At 36.6% G+C, this 22,671-nt stretch overlaps 1 long non-coding RNA gene across 1 annotated transcript; it reads left to right on the plus strand.

Moving 5' to 3' along the window:
* The first annotated feature begins 1,011 nt into the window (after nt 1-1,011).
* On the plus strand, nt 1,012-9,528 carry LOC128285558 (uncharacterized). The gene is made up of 3 exons (XR_008276018.1): nt 1,012-1,135; nt 2,045-2,086; nt 9,287-9,528. It is a non-coding gene; the product is annotated as an uncharacterized LOC128285558 (long non-coding RNA).
* Nucleotides 9,529-22,671: the final 13,143 nt, after the last annotated feature.

Raw genomic sequence — 22,671 nt, forward strand, 5'->3', positions numbered from 1 at the left:
TTGAGTTTATTTTTATTTGGATTTTTTAGTTGGAACCATTATGTGTTAAATGTGTATCCTCTTGAAATAATGGAATGGTTTGTGTGTTATAGTTAAAGGAGTGGTTGAAGGTAGCAATAAGAAGGGAAAAAATATCACTCAAGGATGTGCTAAAGGTAACAATACCCTCCCAATGTCTTTGTGGTAAGTTGGTTATATGTTCAACTTTGGAAAGATGAAATTTGTTAATAGAAAAGGAGGCTGCTAAGGTAAAGAGCAGCACACCCTTGTAGGCTGCCAAATGCCAAGAGTCAACAACAACAAAAATGAACAAGGAAAAGGGACATAAACAAAAATCTCCATTGGAATGAATATATCATTACTCTTTTCTAGTAATACAGGAAAGACAATATATACATGTTAAACTACATTTACAATTCGGATTTGATCTTTTTACTTTAAACAATAACATTTTGGTTATATTTAATTTTTGATATGTTTTTATTTTCGATATGTTTCATTTAAATCTATTTTAATTGTAACGCCCCAATTTTCGGGAATCCTATGAATGTTGGCATAGGTTTAATTATGTTAGTGGGCCTCTAAAAGCCCAAGCTTAAGATAGAACCCGTAATTTTAGTTAATTTTTGTTCCATAAGAAAAGGGAGTGAAATTATGAAATAGGACTTATGTGAAAATGTTTGAAAATGCTATAGGCTAAATTGAAGTGGCCAAATAAATAGGAGTGCAAAATAGGAGGATTTGCATGACAAACCTCCCATTTTACATGAAGTGGCTAGCCATCATGTTGTTGTAGACAATATGAGTACTTGATATCCATAATTTATGGTACAAATTGATACAAATTGATAATGGGTTAGGTAAATGTTCCATGATAATGGATTAGGTAAATATTCCATGATAATGGGTTAGGTAAATGTTTCATGATAATGGTTTAGATAAATGTTTCATGATAAGAATTTCATGTCTTTTGTATTAAAGAATTAAATGGATGAAATATGAAGTTTTATTAAAAGAAAAGGGTGAAAAGAACAAAGTTTTGTCCATCTTTGTTCATCATAGCTGAAAGTTAGAGAAGAGAAAAGAGAGGAGAAAGCTCTTGAGTATTTGGTCATTAGGAGGAGGAAAATTGAAGGTAAGTTCTTGGTACCTTGCTTCTATTTTGAGGTTCATGAGTTCTTCTTGATTCTACCTTAACTCTTGAAGTATATTTTGATTTTTAGTTGTGTTGTGAGCATTTGGTCATGAATTAAAATGAAGGAAATGGTTGTTGTTTCATGTTCTTTTGATGAAAAATGGAAGATATGTGAAGTTGAGCCAAACAAATGAGCATGCATGTGCCTTAGATGTTAAAGGAAAAATCAGCTAACATGTTGTGCTTTAAAATGATGAATATACTTAAGTAAAATCATAGATATTTGATGATTGATTGGTGATATACATGTTTAAATAACATGCATGCAAGATAGGTGTATGAAAGAGTGATTTGGTAATAAATCTGCTTGGGACAGCAGCAGTAACGTGACTTTGGAAAATCACCATAAATTGTGGGAGATGAATTAGAAGCTGAATAAATTATGTGATTAAAGCTTATTGAGTCTAGTTTCTAATGAAATAAACAAGAACATATTTTTAATTCTGTACAATGAGAAATTTGATTCGTAATGAAGGGTGGTCAGATTAGTTAAATAGTGAAACATGGGAAACTTTGAGAAAAATTTGGTATTGATTGGCTAAACCAAAAATTCTGAAAATTTTATGGATAGAAGGTATATGAGTCTATTTTCAGGGAAAATTAACGGAACTTGATTTGGAGTTTCGTAGCTCCAGTTATAAATGATTTAGTGACTATTGCTCAGGAAGACAGCTTGCAGTGAAATTATGATTATGTGGTAAACATTGACAAAAATTTGTTAATGAGTTGCTTATTGATTTCTTATAAGCTTACTATGATCTGTAGGTGTGGTTGGCCGAATATTATAAGGGGTTAATACGTAGTTCGTATTTGAATAGTTAGATTAACGTGTTAGTAATCCAATTGTAGGCGGTTCGCGTGTGGATCTCGTCAGCATATCGTCGCAAACAGGTGTGTAACTAACACCCTCTTTCTTAGTCTGGATCGGCAAAAGTCGAAAAGTCGAAATGCCGAAAACCGGTATTTTGTAGATTTGCGAGTGTGCGAATGCTCGTGAGGTAAATCGATTAATGTTTTTGGTAAGCTGCAAAATTTAGACCGTAAAGTGCATGATTTACGTGCCTCGATATTTTTGGGCTTAATGGGCCAAAATTGGAATGATGGGCCAACGGCCCAATTCGGTAAGAACCCTCGATGCGTGATTCTGTTAGTACGTGAAAAGTAGGAATATGCATGAAAAACCCTAAAAGCAACTAAATTACTATAATACCCTATGTATGGAAAATTATCGTTATACCCCTAGGTGCAAAATTACCAAATACCCCTAGGTTAAATTGACCTAAATGCATGTTTGATTGTTGTTATTTATCGCATGCCATGTTGTTATTATCTCGATGCATGGGATTGGGATATTGACGGAGGAAGTATGAAAGTGGCTTGTCCACGTCTTGGAGGCTTTGCCTCAATTCTTCGTTAATCGATCGACAATGTTTAATCTGTGGAGTGTTGGGCTGGGTGGGTTGAGCTATTCCCCACATGGAGTGTATGGCTGGTACGAGTGGAGTGTAGTGGTTGGTGGGTTGAGTAGTCTCCCCAAATGGGCTTGCATATGTTTACTGATGTTGCATGTATTTTGAAATGGGCCTATGGGCCATACTATTATCTGAATAAGGGTCTAAGGCCCAGTTTATTGTAATCTGAAAAGGGCTCTGGCCCAGTACCACTGTTACCCAAATGGGCTTGCATATGTTATTGATTTTGCATGTATTTTGAAATGGGCCTATGGGCCATACTGTTATCTGAATAAGGGGCTAAGGCCCAGTTTATTGTAATCTGAAAAGGGCTCTGGCCCAGTACCACTGTTACCCAAATGGGCTTGCATATGTTATTGATGTTGCATGTATTTTGAAATGGGCCTATGGGCCATACTGTTATCTGAATAAGGGGCTAAGGCCCAGTTTATTGTAATTTGAAAAGGGCTCTGGCCTAGTACCACTGTTACCTGAATGGGCTTAGGCCCAATAGGCTTGAGCTGACTTGGGCTTTGAATGGGTTTTCCTTACACACTGAGTTTCCCCAAACTCACCCTTTTATTTTCATCCACGCAGAAATCCCCAACCATAGTGGGCTTGGAGTCGTGAGGGAATTCGGAGTGGCCACCGCTCGAAAGTTTGATTTTCTTCGGTGAACTAGACATCTTTTAATTACGTTTGAGGTTTTGGGCTTTTAAATGTAATAAAGCCGCTTATTTATTTTGATGGTTTTATTATGTATTACTAAGATAGGTAATACTTATTTTAACTGTTGAAATTAGATAGCTTTAGGTAGCGTTTTCAAAAACAACAGATTGATTTTAAAATAACACGACAACAAGCAAAGCTTCCGCAATGAAAGTATTTTCCAAAATTAATCACTTTTCCTAAAAATGACTTAATCGAATCGGTTTCCTAGAAATATCCATGACGTTAAGGTGTGGCAATGGCGGTATGCATGTCTAGGATTGGATCCGAAGGGAGGTTGGTATTAAGCGATCCGATGGACTCACCACCTCTTTTCCGGTTTCCTACCTGGTGCACAGCTTCTATTCACTTTAACCCTTAATGAATTAATCTTTTGAACATCAAGTACGATTTTCTAGACTTAGAATGGAATTTTTTTTTTTACGTTTTTGATGTGGCATGCTGGATCCGGCCATAACTTCGGGCGGGTTTGGGTGCTACATTTAGTGGTATCAGAGCCTAGGTTACAACTACTCGGTTGTGGAATGGGTTTACAAAACAAAGATTTTCAAAACGAAAATTTTATAAAGAATGCGAAAAACTCGATTTTCAAAATTTAGTCTTTAGAAGGTGGCATTCCGAATCTCCGGCTCAAGTCTGTAAGTATTACTCTGAACTCTTCTGAATATTTTTCTGACTTATCTATCTGTACTGAAATCCTGCTAGGATACTCTAGATAGGATGATACTGAAACCATAGGAAAATCTGATAAGAGACTGAAACTGTAGCTAGACTTCGATTCTGCGAAAACAAACTCTCAACTACTGTCTGATTCATAAAACATCTGTAATAAACATTGGAATATTAATTGATGCATAAAAATTCGTAATCAAGATAATACGATATGAGTACAAGAGGCCGTAGACGGGGCCGAGAAAGTGTTCGAGCGAGATCTTCATCTTCGAGACATATGCCGGCGGTGGATGCACCGGTACCACTGGCAATAGAGGTAGAGTCTCATGACCGCGGTGCCGGGGATGATGCCCTGTCACAGGAAATGCTTCGTGTTCTGGAAAGGGTTACTGGGGCAAGTACGGGCAATGGAGTTCGGGGATCCATTTCTGAACGACTTCGGGCAAACGGAGAGGAGATCTTTAAGGGCGTGTCTGGTATAGCCCCAAATGTGGCGGAGTATTGGTTGGAGGCCACAGAGCGGATTATGGACAACTTGGACTGCTCTGAGGAGATTGTGAGTGGAGTATCTGTACTAAGTCCCTTGGGTCACTCGGTTAGGGTAGATAAACTGTATAGGAATGTACCCTTAGAAACTCAAGGTAAGATTTTCCTTGGAGATCTGATGGAGTTACCATTCGGAGAGTTTGATCTCATTTTGGGAATGGACTGGCTTGTTAAGCATAAAGCGAATCTGGATTGTGCTGCTAAACGAATAGAGTTAAGGACCACAAAGGATGAGGAGGTTATGGTGATAGGTGAGCGAAGGGATTATTTGTCCAATGTGGTGTCGGCATTAAGAGCCGAAAAGTGGATTCGGAAAGGTTGTGAGGTCTATTTGGTATTTGTAAGTCAGTCGGAAGAGGAGGGACTGACAGTGGATAAGGTTAGGACCGTAAAGGAGTTCCAAGATGTTTTTCCGGAGGAGCTTCCAGGATTGCCTCCGAATTGAGAAGTTGAGTTTGGAATAGACTTGTTGCCTGGAATGGTGCCTGTGTCTATCGCACCGTATAGGATGGCACCGAAGGAGTTAGTAGAGTTAAATGCTCAAATTCAAGAGCTGTTGGATAGGGGCTTTATTAGGCCAAGCGTGTCTCCATGGGGAGCACCAGTGCTATTCGTGAAAAAGAAGGATGGTACGATGCGGATGTGCATTGATTATCGCCAGTTGAACAAACTGACGATTAAGAATAAGTATCCACTGCCAAGGATTGACGATCTATTCGACCAGCTTAGAGGAGCTTCTGTATTTTCCAAGATCGACCTTCGATCTGGATATCATCAGTTAAGGGTCAAGGAGACAGATATCCAAAAGACGACATTTAGGACTCGGTATGGTCATTACGAGTTTCGGTTATGCCATTTAGACTAACGAACGCTCCTGCAGATTTATGGATCGATGAATCGTGTGTTCCAACCATTTTGGATCAGTTCATAGTCATCTTTATTGACGATATCCGGTATATTCTCAAACTAAAGCGAAACATGATGAACATCTCCGTATAGTCTTGTAAGTATTAAGGAGAAGGAACTCTTTGTGAAGTTCAAGAAGTGTGAATTTTGGTTGAGGAGGTAACTTTCTTAGGACATGTGGTCTCTGCTGAGGGATTAAAGTGGACCCTCGAAAAATTGAAGCGATTTTGGAATAGAAGCCACCTAGGTCAGTGTCGGAAATACGGAGTTTCCTAGGACTGGCAGGATACTACAGAAGGTTTGTAGAAGGTTTTTCTGTGATGGCAGCACCTCTAACAAAACTCATTAGGAAAGGTGTACCATTTGTATAGACTAAGAAACAGTAAGAAGCTTTTGAGAAGTTGAAGAAAGTTCTGACTGAAGCACCTGTGTTAATTCAACCGGAGTCTGGGAAGGATTTTACTGTGTACAGTGAAGCATCACACGTGGGTTTAGGCTGCGTATTAATGCAAGAGGGTAAGGTGGTTGCATATGCATCACGATAGCTTAAGCCTCACGAGGGAAACTATTTGACTCATGATTTGGAGTTGGCAGCAGTGATATTTGCACTTAAGATTTGGAGACATTACTTGTACGGAGAAAGGTGTATTATATACACTGACCATAAGAGTCTTAAGTATTTGATGACTCAGAAGGAGCTGAACCTTAGGTAAAGGAGATGGATTGAGTTGCTTAAGGATTATGACTGTTCGATCGAGTATCACCCAGGCAAGGCTAATGTGGTTGCCGATGCTCTAAGTCGTAGAGCTATATCGATCTGAGAGCAATGTTTGCTCGTCTCGAGTCTCAGATGATGATGGAAGTCTGTTGGTGAGTTACAAGTGAGGCCAACTTGGGTGGATCGATTAAGGAAAAGCAGGTTGGAATATGAGTCTTTGGTCGCTCGTTTTCAACAAGTTAAGGAAGGAAACTTCGAGTTTTGGAGCCAGAAGAGACGATGCAACAGCAATACCCTCATCTGTTTGGATTAGGTGAATTTCGAGGACGAAATTTCTTTAAGGAGGGTAGAGTTGTAACGCCTAATTTTCGGAATCCTATGAATGTTGGCATAGGTTTAATTATGTTAGTGGGCCTCTAAAAAGCCCAAGCTTAAGATAGAACCGGTAATTTTAGTTAATTTTTGTTCCATAAGAAAAAGGAGTGAAATTATGAAATAGGACTTATGTGAAAATGTTTGAAAATGCTATAGGCTAAATTGAAGTGGCCAAATAAATAGGAGTGCAAAATAGGAGGATTTGCATGACAAACCTCCCATTTTACATGAAGTGGCTAGCCATCATGTTGTTGTAGACAATATGAGTACTTGATATCCATAATTTATGGTACAAATTGATACAAATTGATAATGGGTTAGGTAAATGTTCCATGATAATGGATTAGGTAAATATTCCATGATAATGGGTTAGGTAAATGTTTCATGATAATGGTTTAGATAAATGTTTCATGATAAGAATTTCATGTCTTTTGTATTAAAGAATTAAATGGATGAAATATGAAGTTTTATTAAAAGAAAAGGGGTGAAAAGAACAAAGTTTTGTCCATCTTTGTTCATCATAGCTGAAAGTTAGAGAAGAGAAAAGAGAGAAAGCTCTTGAGTATTTGGTCATTAGGAGGAGGAAAATTGAAGGTAAGTTCTTGGTACCTTGCTTCTATTTTGAGGTTCATGAGTTCTTCTTGATTCTACCTTAACTCTTGAAGTATATTTTGATTTTTAGTTGTGTTGTGAGCATTTGGTCATGAATTAAAATGAAGGAAATGGTTGTTGTTTCATGTTCTTTTGATGAAAAATGGAAGATATGTGAAGTTGAGCCAAACAAATGAGCATGCATGTGCCTTAGATGTTAAAGGAAAAATCAGCTAACATGTTGTGCTTTAAAATGATGAATATACTTAAGTAAAATCATAGATATTTGATGATTGATTGGTGATATACATGTTTAAATAACATGCATGCAAGATAGGTGTATGAAAGAGTGATTTGGTAATAAATCTGCTTGGGACAGCAGCAGTAACGTGACTTTGGAAAATCACCATAAATTGTGGGAGATGAATTAGAAGCTGAATAAATTATGTGATTAAAGCTTATTGAGTCTAGTTTCTAATGAAATAAACAAGAACATATTTTAATTCTGTACAATGAGAAATTTGATTCGTAATGAAGGGTGGTCAGATTAGTTAAATAGTGAAACATGGGAAACTTTGAGAAAAATTTGGTATTGATTGGCTAAACCAAAAATTCTGAAAATTTTATGGATAGAAGGTATATGAGTCTATTTTCAGGGAAAATTAACGGAACTTGATTTGGAGTTTCGTAGCTCCAGTTATAAATGATTTAGTGACTATTGCTCAGGAAGACAGCTTGCAGTGAAATTATGATTATGTGGTAAACATTGACAAAAATTTGTTAATGAGTTGCTTATTGATTTCTTATAAGCTTACTATGATCTGTAGGTGTGGTTGGCCGAATATTATAAGGGGTTAATCGTAGTTCGTATTTGAATAGTTAGATTAACGTGTTAGTAATCCAATTGTAGGCGGTTCGCGTGTGGATCTCGTCGAAGATATCGTCATAAAATGTGTGTAACTAACACCCTCTTTCTTAGTCTGGATCGGCAAAAGTCGAAAAGTCGAAATGCCGAAAACCGGTATTTTGTAGATTTGCGAGTGTGCGAATGCTCGTGAGGTAAATCGATTAATGTTTTTGGTAAGCTGCAAAATTTAGACTGTAAAGTGCATGATTTCTGTGCCCTCGATATTTTTGGGCTTAATGGGCCAAAATTGGAATGATGGGCCAACTGCCCAATTCGTAAGAACCCTCGGTACGTGATTCTGTTAGTACGTGAAAAGTAGGAATATGCATGAAAAACCCTAAAAGCAACTAAATTACTATAATACCCCTATGTATGGAAAATTACTGTTATACCCCTAGGTGCAAAATTACCGAAATACCCCTAGGGTTAAATTGACCTAAATGCATGTTTGACTGTTGTTATTTACTGCATGCCATGTTGTTATTATCTGATGCATGGGATTGGGATATTGACGGAGGAAGTACTGAAAGTGGCTTGTCCACGTACTGGAGGCTTTGCCTCAATTCTTTGATCGTTAATCGATCAATCTTTGCAATGTGGAGTGTTGGGTGGGTGGGTTGAGCTATTCCCCACATGGAGTGTATGGCTGGTACGAGTGGAGTGTAGTGGTTGGTGGGTTGAGTAGTCTCCCAAATGGGCTTGCATATGTTTCTTGATGTTGCATGTATTTTGAAATGGGCCTATGGGCCATACTATTATCTGAATAAGGGTCTAAGGCCCGGTTTATTATAATGAAAAGGGCTCGCCCAAGACCACTGTTACCCAAATGGGCTTGCATATGTTATTGATTTTGCATGTATTTTGAAATGGGCCTATGGGCCATCTTGTTATCTGAATAAGGGCTAAGGCCCGTTTATTGTAATCTGAAAGGGCTCGGCCCAAGACCACTATTACCCAAATGGGCTTGCATATGTTATTGATGTTGCATGTATTTTGAAATGGGCCTATGGGCCATACTGTTATCTGAATAAGGGGCTAAGGCCCAGTTTATTGTAATTTGAAAAGGGCTCTGGCCTAGTACCACTGTTACCTGAATGGGCTTAGGCCCAATAGGCTTGAGCTGACTTGGGCTTTGAATGGGTTTTCCTTACACACTGAGTTTCCCCAAACTCACCCTTTTATTTTCATCCACGCAGGAAATCCCCAACCATAGTGGGCTTGGAGCTGTGAGGGAATTCGGAGTGGCCACCCGTTCTGAAAGTTTGATTTTCTTCTGGTGAACTAGACATCTTTTTAATTACGTTTGAGGTTTTGGGCTTTTAAATGTAATAAAGCCGCTTATTTATTTTTGATGGTTTTTATTATGTATTACTAAGATAGGTAATACTTATTTTAACTGTTGAAATTAGATAGCTTTAGGGCGCGTTTTCAAAAACAACAGTTGATTTCAAAATAACACGACAACAAGCAAAGCTTCCGCAATGAAAGTATTTTCCAAAATTAATCACTTTTCCTAAAAATGACTTAATCGAATCGGTTTCCTAGAAATATCCATGACGTTAAGGTGTGGCAATGGCGGTATGCATGTCTAGGATTGGATCCGAAGGGAGGTTGGTACTTAAGCAGTCAGATGGACTCACCACCTCTTTTCCGGTTTCCTACAGTGCATGACTTCCATTCACTTTAACCCTTAATGAATTAATCTTTTGAACATCAAGTACGATTTTCTAGACTTAGAATGGAATTTTTTTTTTTTTCGTTTTTGATGTGGCATGCTGGATCCGGCCATAACTTCTGGGCCGGGTTTGGGGTGCTACATTAATCTTTTAATATATTTTAAACTACTTTTATTTTAGATATCTTTAATTTATGTTATATTTAATTTTGGTCTTTAAACAATGTTTTATATTACTTATATTGTTTGATTAAAATTATAATTAACACTACAAACATATTTTATTTCAAAAAAAACATTATCTACAATTTTTAATATAGTGTATTTAATTTATTTTATTTTTAAACTAAATTTTAAAATTAACAATAATAATACCAAAGCGCATATGAACTCATTACTTTTAATAGGAGAGTTGAACTTATCTCAACAAACGAAACAAAAAAAAAAAGGTAAAATGCTACAAACAAATCATGTTATGGTAAGAATGTAATGTATATGGAGTTTTAGATTTTAATCATGTTATGGTAAGAATGTAATGTATATGGAGTTTTAGATTTTATTTGAATAAAAATAATAATCGAAAAATACATAATTTATAAGATATTTAACACACTATATACCTATAATCGAATTGAATTAATACAAAATAAAATAAACTAAGACCTTATTTTCTTTTCTCATAAAAATTGTTAAATTCATATTTTTTTCTTTTACTAATTTTAACTGCTCAAAAAATAATATATATTTTTCTATTCACAATTATTAATTCAAATAAAACATTATTTAATTACAATGTGGGATGAATACAAACTTTTAAAAAGTAAATTAAAGATCATATATTTTAAAAAATTCATATAATATATATATATTTCGTAGAACTGGAAAATATGTTATTTGGATATGGATGTATTAAATGGATTTTTTAAAATAATTATTAAACGTCACCATTAATTAGTCAAATCCACAAAAATACATTCTTTTCTTTTATTTATTTTTTCTCTTTTTTGGGTGATTGATAAAGAAATGAATTTCAAGTTTTTTACTTGCAAAGATAGTTGTAATTTCTATTTTTGTTTTATAAAGATTCTTAATATGTATTATTCATTTTTTTTATAGTGTGTTATTGCTTCCTCTTCTTCTTTGGCTTGTTTGATTGCTTCTTCCACCCACAGTTGAGCGTCTTGTATTCACTGAATCACTGTAAGTCCTTTGGCAATTAAATTCTTTGATTTTTTTTTTACTGTTATTGAAATCAGTATTGGAGAAATGTGACCCTTTTACTATGATTTGAAGATATGTAACACTTTAATATATTGCAGTAATGGCTCGTCTTCCTTTAATAGTACCAAGTGTGAGGCGTAAAAGAATTGATCTTGCATTAACAATATGGTTGCAAATGTGTACAATTGCGAGTTAGTTTTTAGTTACATTGGGTGCCATCCATAGCCTACTTACTTATTGACCAAGGATTAGATCCTATATTTTAGATTTTTATGCAAAACGAGATTATGTGAAAAGACTTGTATATGCTAGTGACGAGACCTGTATTGAACAATTTAGGATGAATAGAATTTCCTTTTTTAAACTATGTGAGATGATATAGACTTTAGGGGGATTGAAGTCGTCAAGGAGCAAGCTTGGCGATGAGCAAGTGGCAATGTTTTTACATATCATTTCTCATCACCTTAAAAATCGAGTTATCAAGCATCCCTTTAATAGGTCTGGGGAAACTGTTAGTAGATCATTTCACAATATTTTAAATGTTTTCATACGCTTACAAGATGTGTTATTTAAAAAGGCAGAGCCAATTACAGCTAATTCTACAGATCCAAGGTGGAAATGGTTCAAGATATTGGAGTGAGTACTATATATAGCTCATACATAATTTAGTATAGTATCCAAACTCGAGGTTTTATACATGTGATGTAGAATTGCTTAGGTGCTTTGGATGGAACCCACATCAAGTGTAGCACCCCAAACCCGGCCCAGAAGTTATGGTCGGATCCAGCATACCACATCAAAAACGTAAAAAAAATATTTCCATTCTAAGTCCGAAAATCGTACTTGATGTTCAAAAGATTAATTCATTAAGGGTTAAAGTGAATGGAAGTCATGCACCGGTAGGAAACCTAAAAGAGGTGGTGAGTCCATCGGATTGCTTAAGTACCAAGCTCCCTCGGATCCAATCCTAGACATGCATACCGCCATTGCCACACCTTAACGTCATGGATATTTCTAGGAAACCGATTCGATTAAGTCATTTTAGGAAAAGTGATTAATTTTGGAAAATACTTTCATTGGGAAGCTTTGCTTGTTGTCGTGTTATTTTGAAATCAACTGTTGTTTTTGAAAACGCAGCCTAAAGCTATCCAATTTCAACAGTTAAAATAAGTATTACCTATCTTAGTAATACATATTAAAACCATCAAAATAAATAAGCGGCCTTATTACATTTAAAAGCCCAAAACCTCAAATGTAATTAAAAGGATGTCCATTCACGAAGAAAATCAAACTTTCGAGCGGGTGGTCACTCAAGAATTCCCTCACGCTCCAAGCCCACTATGGTTGGGGATTTCTGCGTGGATGAAAATAAAAGGGGTGAGTTTGGGGAAACTCGGTGTGTAAGGAAAACCCATTCAAAGCCCAAGTCAGCTCAAGCCCATTGGGCCTAAGCCCATTCAGTAATAAATGGTATGGGCGAGCCCTTTTCAAATTACAATAAAGCGGGCCTTAGCCCTTATTCAGATAATAGTATGGCCCATAGGCCCATTTCAAAATACATGCAACATCGGTAAACATATGCAAGCCCATTTGGGAGACTACTCAAGCCACCAACCACTACACTCCACCCGTACCAGCCATACACTCCATGTGGGAATAGCTCAACCCACCCAAATTTAACACTCCACATTCTTGCACCTTCTTTGCTCAGCTTATCATAAATTGAGGCAAAGCCTCCGACGTGGACAAGCCACTTTCAGTACTTCCTCCGTCAATATCCCGATCCCATGCATCGATAATAACATGGCATGCGATAAATAACAACATCAAACATGCATTTAGGTTAATTTAACCTAGGGGTATTTCGATAATTTATCTCCTAGGGGTAAAACTGTAAATTTTCCACTTTTAAAGGTATTTCAGTAATTTATTTATTTTAGGGTTTTTCATGCATATTCCTACTTTTCACGTACTAATGTAATCACTACTGAGGTTCTTACCGAATTGGGCCGTTGGCCCATCATTCCAATTTTGGCCCATTAAGCCCAAAAATATCGAGAACACGAAATCATGCACTTTGCGTCCAAACAATGCAGCTTACCAAAAACATTAATCGATTTACCTCACGAGCATTCGTACACTCAAATCTACAAAATACCGTTTTCGCATTTCGCTTTTCGACTTTTGCCAATCTAGACTAAGAAAGAGGGTGTTAGTTACGCACCTGTTTGCGATGATATGCTGACGAGATCTACACACGAACCGACTACAATTGGATTACTAACACGTTAATCTAACTATTCAAATACAAACTACGTATTAACCCCTTACAATATTCGGTCAACCACACCTACAGATCATAGTAAACTTATAAGAAATCAATAAGCAACTCATTAACAAATTTTTGTCAATGTTTACCACATAATCATAATTTCACTACAAGCTATCTTTCTGATCAACAGTCACTAAATCATTTATAACTAGAGCTACGAAACTCCAAATCAAGTGCCATTAATTTTACCTGAAAATAGACTCATATATCTTCTATCCATAAAATTTTCAGAATTTTTAGTTTAGCCAGTCAATACCAGAATTTTCTCAAAGTTTCCCATGTTTCACTGTTTGACTAATCTGACCACTTTTCATTACGAATCAAATTTCTCATTGTACAGAATTCAAAATATGTTCTAGTTTATTTCATTTGAAACTAGACTCATTAAGCTTTAATTACATAATTTATTTAGTTTCTAATTCATCTCCCACAATTTATTGTGATTTTCCAAAGTCACATTACTGCTGCTGTCCCAAGCAGATTTATTACCAAATCACTCTTTCATACACCTATCTTGCATGCATGTTATTTAAACATGTATATCACCAATCAATCATCACATATCTATGATTTTTACTTAAGCATAATCTCCATTTCATCATTTTAAAGCACAACATGTTAGCCGATTTTTCCTTTAGCATCTAAGGCACATGTATGCTCATTTGTTTGGCTCAACTTCACCTATCTTCCATTTTTCATCAAAAGAACATGAAACAACAACCATTTCCTTCATTTTAATTCATGACTAAATGCTCACAACACAACTAAAAATCAAAATATACTTCAAGAGTTAAGGTAGAATCAAGAAGAACTCATGAACCTCAAAATAGAAGCAAGGTACCAAGAGCTTACCTTCAATTTTCCTCCTCCTAATGACCGAATACTCAAGAGCTTTCTTCTCTCCTTTCTCTTCTCTAACTTTCAGCTATGATGAACAAAGATGGACAAAACTTTGTTCTTTTCACCCCTTTTTCTTTTAATAAAACTTCATATTTCATCCATTTAATTCTTTAATACAAAAGACATGATATTCTTATCATGAAACATTTACCTAACCCATTATCATGGAACATTTACCTAACCCATTATCATGGAACATTTACCTAACCTATTATCATGGAACATTTACCTAACCTATTATCATGGAACATTTATCTAACCTATTATCATGAAACATTTACCTAACCTATTATCAATTTGTATCAATTTGTACCATAAATTATGGATATCAAGTGTTCATTTTGTCTACAACAACATGATGGCTAGCCACTTCATGTAAAATGGGAGGTTTGTCATGCAAATCCTACTATTTTGCACTCCTATTTATTTGGCCACTTCAATTTAGCCTATAGCATTTTCAAACATTTTCACATAGGTCCTATTTCATAATTTCACCCCCTTTTTCTTATGGAACAAAAATTAACTAAAATTGCCGGGTTCAATCTTAAGCTTAGGCTTTCTAGAGGCCCACTAACATAATTAAACCTATGCCAACATTCACAGGATTCCCAAAAATTGGGGTGTTACAACTCTACCCTCCTTAAAGAAATTTCGTCCTCGAAATTTACCTAATCCAAACAGATGAGGGTATTGCTGTTGCAACGTCTCTTCTGGCTCCCAAACTCAGAAGTTTCCCCTTCCTTAACTTGTTGAAAACGAGCGACCAAAGACTCATCGTTCAACTATTTTTCCTTAATCTGATCCACCCAGGTTGGCCTCACTTGCAACTCACCAACAAACTTCCATCATCATACTGACTCGACGAGCAAACATTGCTCTCGGATCGAATCTGACTCTACGACTTAGAGCATCGGCTACCACATTAGCCTTGCTTGGGTGATACTCGATCGAATAGTCATAATCCTTAAGCAACTCAATCCATCTCCTTTGCCTAAGGTTCAGCTCCTTCGAGTCAACAAATACTTAAGACTCTTATGGTCGTGTATATAATACACCTTTCTCCGTACAAGTAATGTCTCCAAATCTTAAGTGCAAATATCACTGCTGCCAACTCTAAATCATGAGTCAAATAGTTTCCCTCATGAGGCTTAAGCTATCGTGATGCATATGCAACCACCTTACCCTCTTGCATTAACACGCAGTCCAAACCCACGTGTGATGCGTCACTGAACACAGTAAAATCCTTCCCAGACTCCGGCTGAATTAACACAGGTGCTTTAGTCAGAACTTTCTTCAACTTCTCAAAAGCTTCCTGCTGCTTCTTAGTCCATACAAATTGTACTCATTTCCTTATGAGTTTTTTTTCAGGGGTGCTGCCATCACAGAAAAACCTTCCACAAACCTTCTGTAGTATCCTGCCAGTCCTACGAAACTTCGAATTTTCGACACCGTCCTAGATGCCTTCCACTCCAAAATTGCTTCAATCTTTCGAGGGTCCACCTTAATCCCTTCGGCAGAAACCACATGTCTTAAGAAGGTTACCTCCCTCAACCAAAATTCACACTTCTTGAACTTCGCAAAGAGTTCCTCCTCCTTAATACTTACAAAGACTATACGGAGATGCTCATCATGTTTCGTTTCGCTTTGAAATATACTAGAATATCGTCAATAAAGACGACTACGAACTGATCCAAAAATGGTTGGAACACACGATTCATCAGATCCATAAACGCTGCAGGAGCGTTCGTTAGTCCAAATAGCATAACCAGAAACTCGTAATGACCATACCGAGTCCTGAATGTCGTCTTTTGGATATCTGCCTCCTTGACCCTTAACTGATGATATCCAGATCAAAGGTCGATCTTGGAAAATACAGAAACTCCTCTAAGCTGGTCGAATAGATCGCTAATTCTTGGTAGTGGATACTTATTCTTAATCGTCAGTTTGTTCAAATGGCGATAATCCATGCACATCCGCATCGTACCATCTTTCTTTTTCACGAATAGCACTGGTGCTCCCCATGGAGACACGCTTAGCCTAATAAAGCCTCTATCCAACAACTCTTGAATTTGAGCATTTAACTCTACTAACTCCTTCGGTGCCATCCTATACGGTGCGATAGACACAGGCGCCATTCCAGGCAACAAGTCTAACTCAACTTCTCGATTCAGAGGCAATCCTAGAAGCTCCTCCGAAAAAAAAACATCTTGGAATTCCTTTACGGTCCTAACCTTATCCACTGTCAGTCCCTCCTCTTTTTACTGACTTACAAATACCAAATAGACCTCACAACCTTTCCAAATCCACTTTTCGACTCTTAATGCCGACACCACATTGGACAAATAATCCCTTCGCTATCACCATAACCTCCTCATCCTTTGTGGTCCTTAACACTATTCGTTTAGCAGCACAATCCAGAGTCGCTTTATGCTTAACAAGCCAGTCCATTCCCAAAATGAGATCAAACTCTCCGAATGGTAACTCCATCAGATCTGCAGGGAAAATCTTACCTTGAGTTTCTAAGGGTACATTTCTATACAGTTTGTCTACCCTAACCGAGTGACTCAAGGGACTTAGTACAAATACCCCATTCACAATCTCCTCGAGCGGTCCAAGTTGTCCATAATCCGCTTCGTGGCCTCCAACCAATATTCCACCACATTCGGGGCTATACCAGACACGCCCCTAAAGATCTCCGTTCCGTTAGCCCGAAGTCATTCAGAAATAGATCCCTAAACTCCATTGCCCGCACTTGCCCCGGCAACCCTTTCCAGAACACGAAGCATTGCCTGTGACAGGGCATCATCCTTGGCACCACGGTCATGAGACTCTACCTCTGTTGCTGGTGGAACCGGTGCATCCACCGCCGGCATATGTCTCGAAGACAAAGATCTCGCTCGAGCACTTCCTCGGCTTCATCCATGGCCTCTTCCACGAACGGCTCTTGTACTCATATCGTACTATCTTGATTACGAATTTTTATGCATCAATTAATATTCCAATGTTTATTACAGATGTTTTATGAATCAGACAGTAGTTCAGAGTTTGTTTTCGCAGAATCGAAGTCTAATTACAGTTTCAGTCTCTTATTAGATTTTCCTATGATTTCAGTATCATCCTATCTAGAGTATCCTAGCAGGATTTCAGTACAGACAGATAAGTCAGAAAAATATTCAGAAGAGTTTAGAGTAATACTTACAGACTTGAGCCGGAGATTCGGAATGCGACCTTCTAAAGATCTAAATTTTGAAAATCAGTTTTTTCGCATTCTTTATAAAATTTTCGCTTTCAAAAATCTTTGTTTTTGTAAACCCATTCCACAGTCGAGTTGTTGCAACCTAGGCTCTGATACCACTAAATGTAGCACCCCAAACCCGGCCCAGAAGTTATGGTCGGATCCAGCATACCATATCAAAAACGTAAAAAAATATTTCCATTCTAAGTCCAGAAAATCGTACTTGATGTTTAAAAGATTAATTCATTAAGGGTTAAAGTGAATGGAAGTCATGCACCGTAGGAAACCTAAAAGAGGTGGTGAGTCCATCGGATCGCTTAAGTACCAAGCTCCCTGGATCCAATCCTAGACATGCATACCGCCATTGCCACACCTTAACGTCATGGATATTTCTAGAAACCGATTTGATTAAGTCATTTTAGGAAAAGTGATTAATTTTGGAAAATACTTTCATTGCGGAAGCTTTGCTTGTTGTCGTGTTATTTTGAAATCAACTGTTGTTTTTGAAAACGCAGCCTAAAGCTATCCAATTTCAACAGTTAAAATAAGTATTACCTATCTTAGAAATACATATTAAAACCATCAAAATAAATAAGCGGCCTTATTACATTTAAAAGCCCAAAACCTCAAACGTCATTAAAAGGATGTCCAGTTCACGGAAGAAAATCAAACTTTCGAGCGGGTGGTCACTCAAGAATTCCCTCACGACTCAAGCCCACTATGGTTGGGGATTTCTGCGTAGATGAAAATAAAAGGGTGAGTTTGGGAAACTCGTGTGTAAGGAAAACCCATTCAAAGCCCAAGTCACTCAAGCCCATTGGGCCTAAGCCCATTCAGTAATAATGGTGCTGGGCGAGCCCTTTTCAAATTACAATAAACGGGCCTTAGCCCTTATTCAGATAATAGTATGGCCCATAGGCCCATTTCAAAATACATGCAACATCAAGAAACATATGCAAGCCCATTTGGGGAGACTACTCAAGCCACCAACCACTACACTCCACCGTACATCACCATACACTCCATGTGGGAATAGCTCAACCCACCCAAATTCAACACTCCACGATTCTTGACCTTTGCACTCGAGCTATCAAATAAATTGAGGCAAAGCCTCCGATGCGTGGACAAGCCACTTTCAGACTTCCTCCGTCAATATCCCAATTCCATGCATCGATAATAACATGGCATGCGATAAATAACAACAAATCAAACATGCATTTAGGTCAATTTAACCCTAGGGTATTTCGATAATTTATCTCCTAGGGTAAAAGCGTAAATTTTCCACTTTTAAAGGTATTTCAGTAATTTATTTATTTTAGGGTTTTCATGCATATTCCTACTTTTCACGTACTAACAGAATCACTACCGAGGGTTCTTACCGAATTGGGCCCGTTGGCCCATCATTCCAATTTTGGCCCATTAAGCCCAAAAATATCGAGGGCACAGAAATCATGCACTTTGCAGTCCAGACATTGCAGCTTACCAAAAACATTAATCGATTTACCTCACGAGCATTCGCACACTCGCAAATCTACAAAATACCGGTTTTCGGCATTTCGACTTTTCGACTTTTGCCGATCTAGACTAAGAAAGAGGGTGTTAGTTACGCACCTGTTTGCGATGATATGCTGACGAGATCCACACACGAACTGCCTACAATTGGATTACTAACACGTTAATCTAACTATTCAAATACAAACTACGTATTAACCCCTTACAATATTCGGTCAACCACACCTACAGATCATAGTAAGCTTATAAGAAATCAATAAGCAACTCATTAACAAATTTTTGTCAATGTTTACCACATAATCATAATTTCACTGCAAGCTGTCTTTCTGATCAACAGTCACTAAATCATTTATAACTAGAGCTACGAAACTCCAAATCAAGTGCTGTTAATTTTACCTGAAAATAGACTCATATATCTTCTATCCATAAAATTTTCAGAATTTTTGGTTTATCCAATCAATACCAGAATTTTCTCAAAGTTTCCCATGTTTCACTGTTTGACTAATTTGACCACTCTTCATTACGAATCAAATTTCTCGTTGTACAGAATTCAAAATATGTTCTAGTTTATTTCATTTGAAACTAGACTCATTAAGCTTTAATTACATAATTTATTTAGCTTCTAATTCATCTCCCACAATTTATGGTGATTTTCCAAAGTCATGTTACTGCTGCTGTCCCAAGCAGATTTATTACCAAATCACTCTTTCATACACCTATCTTGCATGCATGTTATTTAAACATGTATATCACCAATCAATCATCACATATCTATGATTTTTACTTAAGCATAATCTCTATTTCATCATTTTAAAGCACAACATGTTAGCCGATTTTTCCCTTTAGCATCTAAGGCACATGTATGCTCATTTGTTTGGCTCAACTTCACCTATCTTCCATTTTTCATCAAAAGAACATGAAACAACAACCATTTCCTTCATTTTAATTCATGACTAAATGCTCACAACACAACTAAAAATCAAAATATACTTCAAGAGTTAAGGTAGAATCAAGAAGAACTCATGAACCTCAAAATAGAAGCAAGGTACTAAGAACTTACCTTCAATTTTCCTCCTCCTAATGACCGAATACTCAAGAGCTTTCTCCTCTCCTTTCTCTTCTCTAACTTTCAGCTATGATGAACAAAGATGGACAAAACTTTGTTCTTTTCACCCCTTTTTCTTTTAATAAAACTTCATATTTCATCCATTTAATTCTTTAATACAAAAGACATGATATTCTTATCATGGAACATTTACCTAACCCATTATCATGGAACATTTACCTAACCTATTATCATGGAACATTTACCTAACCTATTATCATGGAACATTTATCTAACCTATTATCATGAAACATTTACCTAACCTATTATCAATTTGTATCAATTTGTACCATAAATTATGGATATCAAGTGTTCATTTTGTCTACAACAACATGATGGCTAGCCACTTCATGTAAAATGGGAGGTTTGTCATGCAAATCCTCCTATTTTGCACTCCTATTTATTTGGCCACTTCAATTTAGCCTATAGCATTTTCAAACATTTTCACATAGGTCCTATTTCATAATTTCACCCCCTTTTTCTTATAGAACAAAAATTAACTAAAATTGCCGGGTTCTATCTTAAGCTTAGGCTTTCTAGAGGCCCACTAACTTAATTAAACCTATGCCAACATTCACAGGATTCCCGAAAATTGGGGTGTTACATCAAGATTAGGGTTCCAACAGTTTATAAACCTATATATCGAACGTGAAAGGTGATATGTTAGGTGTTTGTACATCTAATATGAGTTTTGTTTATGTTCTTCTTGGTTGGAAAGGTCCTGTTGCTGATGGACCTGTTCTTCGAGATGCCATTAGTAGGAGACATGGACTATAAGTTCCTCATGGTAAAGTGCAAAATTAGAGGACTTTGAATTAATCTTTAAAATCATACTTTTTTGGGAAATTAACCATGACAAATAGTTTTTTTTATAGGTTGTTATTATCTAGTTGATGTTGGATAAACAAATTGTGAGGATTTCTTGCACTTTTTAGAGGACAAAGATATCATTTGAATGAGTGGCGTCAGGGTTACCAGCCAAGTACTCCGGAAGAATTTTTCAATATGAAACGTGCTTCAGCTCATAATGTTATTGAAAGATGCTTTAGGTTATTAAAACTTAAATGGGGAAAACTTAAGAGTCCATCATTCTATCCTGTGAGGGTGCACAATAGAATCATTATTACATGTTGTTTGCTCCATTATTTTATTCGAACCTATATGAGTCTTGATCCTATTGAAGCAGAGTTAGGAGAAGGATTACCTAGTAATGTGATAAATGACGATGAACCGAATATCGTAAATATTCATCCATCGGATACATGGGCTACTTAGAGGATGGAACTACCCAACCAAATGTTCGATGAATGGAAAGCATCTAGAAATTAGTTAGGTTTAGGGTAAAAAAAGTAAATGTTAATTTGTTTATGTTATTTCATGTATCTAGTTTATGAAACTTTGGTGGTGTTTGAATTGTTTTTTTTTTTTGTACTAGACTTGTTGAATTATAATTTATTTTCTTTTGATTCATCATGTGTTATAATTTTATAAAGTGTTGACCTTTTGATTCATAATATTGAACTTAATTTTAATTTGTGTTTTTTCTTAAGATAGTGATGTCAAGTTTTTCACAATCAAGGTTTCTTCCCAAAATTCTCGAGGAACCAAAAGGAAATGAGTTCTAGAAGAAGATGCTGTGTTGGTTGCCTATATGGTCGACTTGCACAATGTTGGAACCTTTAATCCTGATACGAGATTCAAAGCTGGTTATTTAAATGAGTTGGAAAAAATGTTAGAAAAAGTTTTACCCAATGCCATGTTGAAGGCTAAACCTAATCTTGAATAAAGGATTAGAACATTGAAAAGGGATCGGTCAATCGTTTATGACATGCTTAGTGTAAAAAACAATAGCGGTTTTGGTTGGGATAAGCATTAGTAGCTTGTTATTGCTGAAGATGCGGTGTGGAAATCATATATAAATGTAATAATTATTTCAAGTCTTTATTATCTTATTTTGACCAAACTTATATCTAATATGAATTTCTCATTTTTATAGAGTCATAAAGAAGTCGGTCAATTCAAACATCGTAGTTTCCCTTATTATGACCAACTTATTACCATCTACGCAAAAGATCGAGCCACTGGGAAAAATGCTCAAACAGCCGCTGATATTATTGAAGAAATAGATGTTAAGGATGTAGCTACTACAAATACTCATGAAAAAATAAACGATTTCCATGGATGCGAAGCTGATTTTTCTTTGGATGACATGGATCTTTCAGCTACACAATTGCAACCAACTAGAAACCAAGGTGATTCCACATTTTCAAAGAAGAAGAAAAAATATTTCTGATGCAAGTAATCATATTTCTTCTACTTCATTTAATGATGCTGCCACTTTATTGGCAGAAAACATACGGACCGTTGGCGTTGAAATCAGTAAGAGTATTGCCTCCGAAGTGCTAATTCAGAAAAAGTCAGAAATGACCATTCAAGAAAGTGCTCTAAAATTATATCCGACATTATGTGAAGTAGAAGGTTTAATTAAGGATGAGCGCTATCACGCATTGAGCAAAATTCCAGATCATCCAACGCAAATGCTCATTTTCTTTAGTTTACCTTCTTTTGTGCGATTGGAATTGGTCAAAAGATTTCTTGTTG

This window comes from Gossypium arboreum, chromosome 12, assembly GCF_025698485.1.
Source record: "Gossypium arboreum isolate Shixiya-1 chromosome 12, ASM2569848v2, whole genome shotgun sequence".
In the NCBI taxonomy this organism is placed as follows: Eukaryota; Viridiplantae; Streptophyta; class Magnoliopsida; order Malvales; family Malvaceae; genus Gossypium; species Gossypium arboreum.